General features: G+C 39.5%; 1 pseudogene; it reads right to left on the bottom strand.

Annotated features, from left to right (window-relative positions):
- Positions 1 to 2,155: 2,155 nt before the first annotated feature.
- LOC113913729 lies at positions 2,156 to 3,668 on the bottom strand (annotated as a pseudogene).
- Positions 3,669 to 5,130: the final 1,462 nt, after the last annotated feature.

Raw genomic sequence — 5,130 nt, 5'->3', positions numbered from 1 at the left:
GGGAGAAGCAGACTCCCTGCTGAGAAGGGAGCCCAATGCGGGACTCGATCCCGGGACTCCAGGATCATGACCTGAGCCGAAGGCAGTCGCTTAACCAACTGAGCCACCCAGGCGCCTGACTTTTCATTTTCTTAACTGTGTCTAATGATTTAGTATTCAATAGAGCAATAACCAAATCAGAAAAAGTCACAGACATGGAAAGGACAGCATAGGGGATATAGTCAATAATATTGTAACAATATTGCATGGTTGCAGATGGTAACTACATGGTGATTATTGCATCATGCACAGAATTATCAATTCACTATGTCATACACCTAAAACTAATATAAACTGTATGTCACCTACACTTCAATTAGAAAAAAAGAAAATAGGCACAATATTTAAGCAGATATTTCAAAAAAGATATATAATTGGCTAGTAAACATATGAAAAAATGCTCAGTATTATTCATTAAGGATGTGCAAATTAAAACCAAAATGAGATACTATTGCACACCCACCAGAATGGCTATGATTAAGAAGACAGATGTTACCAAGTGTTGGCAAAAACTTGGGGAAAAAAATTGTCATATATTGCTAGTGGGAATATAACAATAGTAGAGTCTCTTTTGAAAACAGTTGTGCAGTTTCATAAAAAGTGAAACATAGACTTTTCATTTCGCCCAGCAATTCCATTTCTCACACTTTCACTTAACTCACTCCGAAGCACAAAGGCATTCATCAGTGCCCAAGATCCACACATCTCCTCTCCTCCACTACTACCTCTGGATCCAGATATCTCTGTTGAATTATCTTGAGTGTGAACTACTTTTCAACAAAGGGTGCTGGAATAATTAGATATCCAAATGCAAAAACTTTTACTCAGATCAACAGCCACACCATATAGAAAAAAGTAATTCAAAACAGATCATGAATTTTAAATGCATAATACTTAAAGAAGAAAAACATAACAGAGAAATCTTGGAACTCTGGGATAAGCAAAAAATCTCTTACATATGACACCAAAAGCTCAATCCATAATAAAAAAATGAGACGTTAAAATTCATCAAATTAAGATTCTCTGCTCTTTGAGAGACACCATTAAGAGAATGAAAAGACAAGATAGATTAAGAGAAAATATTTAAATCATATGTCTGATAGTACTTTGCATTCAGAATATATCAAGAAATCCCAAAACTCAAGACTAAGAAAACAAACAACCCTATATGGCCTATGAGAGCACACACATTGTCTGTCTTACTTACCACTATATCTGCAATGTTTAACAAACAGAGCCTGGTGCAGGATAGATGCTCAGTCTCTACTTGTTGATGAAATAACTATATTGTTTGTGCATTAAACCTCTGAGACAAAAGGGACAGTAAAAATCATAAAGGGAATATGCTGACTACTAAAAGAATAGAGATTTTTAGGTCTATTTGAGAAAAGGACAAAAATTCTTCTACTAATATAGCCTCTCCTATTATCTATATTTCCTGCCCTGAAGTCCCAAGAGGCAAAACCCAGTGTAGGTTCCTTTTTATTCCTGAAGGCTCTAAAAGGTTATCTTAGTTTCTTGTCCTTAAGATCTAGGATCAGAAGTAAATCTCCCTTTACCACACTCCCCTGAGACCAAAGACCACAGGGAGAAGAGCAACTTTCTATTTTTATCTTCGTTGGGGAAACAAAGGAATCTCCCTAAACAAAACGCCCTACAGCAGTCCTAATAGACCTCTCTCATTTCCACCACAGCCTTTCAATAGAGGTTTATTGAATGAATGAATGAATGAATGGCCAAATCTCAAGTCCATCAAAGTCCATATATCCATGACAAAGCTTCACAGGAATTCCAGACATGCCTCATCAAAAATCTCACAATTTACCATTCTGGATTTACCAACGTTTCAACCTTTTATACTTAAAACTTTATAACTTCTGAAAATAAGCTAGAGAATGACAAATGAACTCCTTTTTGCTTTCTCTGAAAAGATAAAGGACTGATCCTCTTCTTCCTTATATTGTTTGTGTGAAGTGATTTATAAATAATTAACTTCATTGACCCTATTATTTGAATCACTTGCATTTCTATTTTGATTTCTTACTGTTCTCTCCATAGCTTCATACACTGCATGCCCTTACTAGGATTTGGCATCTATAACTAACACAGTTTCCATTTAGGAGAACACTCTTTTCTTCAAAGTCTTATGCAGTGCAATTTTAACATCTTTGTTCCTCAGACTGTAGATAAAAGTATTCATCACTGGCCCCATGATGGTGTAAAAAACTGTGGATACTTTATCTTGATCCAGAGACCCAACAGGAGAAGGCTTAAAGTACATGAAGGCTGACGATCCAAAGAAGAGAGAAACAGTAACTATGTGGGAGCTGCAGGTACTGAAGGCTTTGGACCTGCCCTCTGTAGAATAGAACGGATGTGGAAGATGTTGGAGAGGATCAAGCTGTAAGAAATGGAGATGGTGAGACTGGGCACTATTACATTGATGCCCACCACAATGAAAACCACCAGCTCATTGATGTAGGTGCTTGTGCAGGAAGCCGGAGGAGAGGAGGTATGGCACACATGTAATGATTGATGAAGTTGTCACCACAGAAGGTGAGTCTCAGCATGCACCCGTGTGGGCCATGGCACCCACAAACCCATTACATATGTTCCCACCATCAGCATGAGGCAGACCTGATGGGGACATGATGGCCTTGTAAAGCAAGGGCTTACAGATGGCCACATACCGGTCATAGGCCATTGATGCCAAAATACAGCACTCATCAATAACAAAGAAGGAGAAGAAACAGAGCTGTGTCATGCACTCTGCATAAGAGATGACGTTCTCTTTTACAAAACCTATCAGCAATCTAGGGATTATGACAGATGAGTAGCAGAGATCGATGAAGGAAAGGTTGAAGAGAAAGTAGTACATGGGAGTGTGCAGGTGAGGGTTCAGACCAATCAGAATAATCAAGCCCATGTTCCCCACCATGGTGACCACACGGATTCCTAAGAAAATGAAGAAGAAAGGCAGCTGGGAGTTGTGGCTGTTGTGTTAAACCCAGGAGGATAAACTCCGTCACCAAAGAGTCATTTCCTGCGGCCGTTCCTCTCTAAGGCATATCTGTGAGAACAGGACAAAGGGTGACATTACAATGAGTACCCAGCTGTCTCCCCGCAATCCCTCCAAAATGAGACTGAGACCCTGAATGAGAGAATGAACTCAAACCCACCCTGCTGTGTGCCTTTGTTGTCTCCACTGTATAAAGGCTGAGAGATTGTTCAGAGATGTCTATCAAACACACTAACATTTAAGGGCCGTATGGGTAAAACCTGAGTAACCCTGTGACCAAGCAGGGCTACATTGTCTCTGCTCCACTTCTGCTTTGGAAAGTTCACTAGCCCCACCTAATGATCGATGGTTGCCTCAGCAGAGAGGAGATAATGTCATCTCGATTCTTCCGCTTCCATTGCTGAGGTGGGAAAGAACAAGCACAGGACAGATAAATTCCACACTCACCCTTCCACATTGGGACTTCAATATTGGCCTTGCGAACGTTTCTCCTTATTCCCAAGGCTCTGATGATTTTAGAGGTGAGCAGCCCAAATGGAAATTCTAATTTTTGTTTTGACTGAGGGAACCAGGGCACAGACCTCTGATGAGGCGATGACTTACAGATCATGATTCCTGATAATGGCTTTGCCCAGAGTGTTTTTCTCCAGTGTAGGCGCTAGTAAATAGCATCTGCCGGTGCAAAATGAGCCTTCTGCTTAATATGACCCCAGGGGGTTTTCATGAGTTAGGAAATCCTAGGGACCTGATTAAAAACTAGAAGACAGGTTCTCCTAGTGTTTTCCCAGAGATCAGACTTTGTAGCAAAAAGAAATTACCTACTGTGCATTTATAGCCCAAGTTCATTATAGTAACACCGATTTCTTGGAATATACCATTTTACACACCCTTGGTTTGTTGCCAAATCGGACACATCCCCAAACAGAAAAGCAAATGATCTTTCCTGCATCCATAGCCCCTATTGCTAGATGAAATACTATACATTATTTGTTTGTTCATTGTGTCTTCCCACAACACATACACACACATTCATACACTCACATGCATTTGAATTTAAGTTCTGCTGTCTGTTTCTTCAGCACTATTTCTGCAGCACCTTGGAGTAATGTAAAGCATATATAGTAGGTACTGAATAAATATTTGTTTAATTAAATGAATGAATAAGAATCCCTTTTTTTCCATCTTTCCTAGGCCCTGACTACAACAGAATTCTTGCCACACAGGCAAAGGCTTACATCCCATCCATGTTTTTCTTTGCACACCTGAGTGTGGAATATGAAAAACACCAGTAAAGTAATGTGAAGGCCACTGCTGAACTCCTGGTGTCCATGTAGGAGCACTTCAGATCAAAGTTATTGGACTCAGAAAAAAATATAATTTTCCTCCTCCCTCGATGTCACATAGAGGACTGCCATAGGCTCTCAGAGAGGTCCCCATGTCTCTATGCTTTCAGAGTTTGACATGTTTAGATTTTATATATATGAGTGTAATCATGCAGTATTTGTCTTTTTATGTCTGACTCATTCACTTAATAGAATGTCCTTCAAGTCCATCTATGTTGTCCCAAATGCAGAATTTCTTTCTTTTTTAAGGCTGACTAAATCATAAGCATTTTTTTTAGAAGTTAGCTCATCCTAAGATTAATTCTTCTTCTCTAAGTTCTAATCAGTAAAGAATATACACAAAGGCCTCTCGCCAGATAAGATAAATGAATCAGCTGTAGCAATGGTCAAGGGGACCATTATCTGTAGAAAGCAGAACTCTCTAGTAAATATTAGATGGGAAAAATACACCTTAATCTTAAAGCCAAATGAGGCTTCTTACCATATTCCCTCTTACTTGATCTGCTGTAAACAAAAGGAAAATTGTGGACATTCCCCACAGGCAGAAAAGGAATTCATGTGCCAATCTATTTACCCTGCAAGAGTAAGAGTGGGGAGACGTTCCCCAAAGAGGTCATTTTTCTATTAATAAATGAACCGGTCCAAAAGAAAAGGATGGAGTTGCCTTCTTGCTTTTGAAGCACGATAGCTCCACCTACTGGTAAAGGGATGGCCCAAAGAATTTTAGCC

Source organism: Zalophus californianus, chromosome 11 (assembly GCF_009762305.2).
Source record: "Zalophus californianus isolate mZalCal1 chromosome 11, mZalCal1.pri.v2, whole genome shotgun sequence".
NCBI lineage: Eukaryota > Metazoa > Chordata > Mammalia > Carnivora > Otariidae > Zalophus > Zalophus californianus.
Note: the sequence above shows the minus strand (reverse complement) of the source record. Positions and strands in the feature narration are given on the sequence as shown.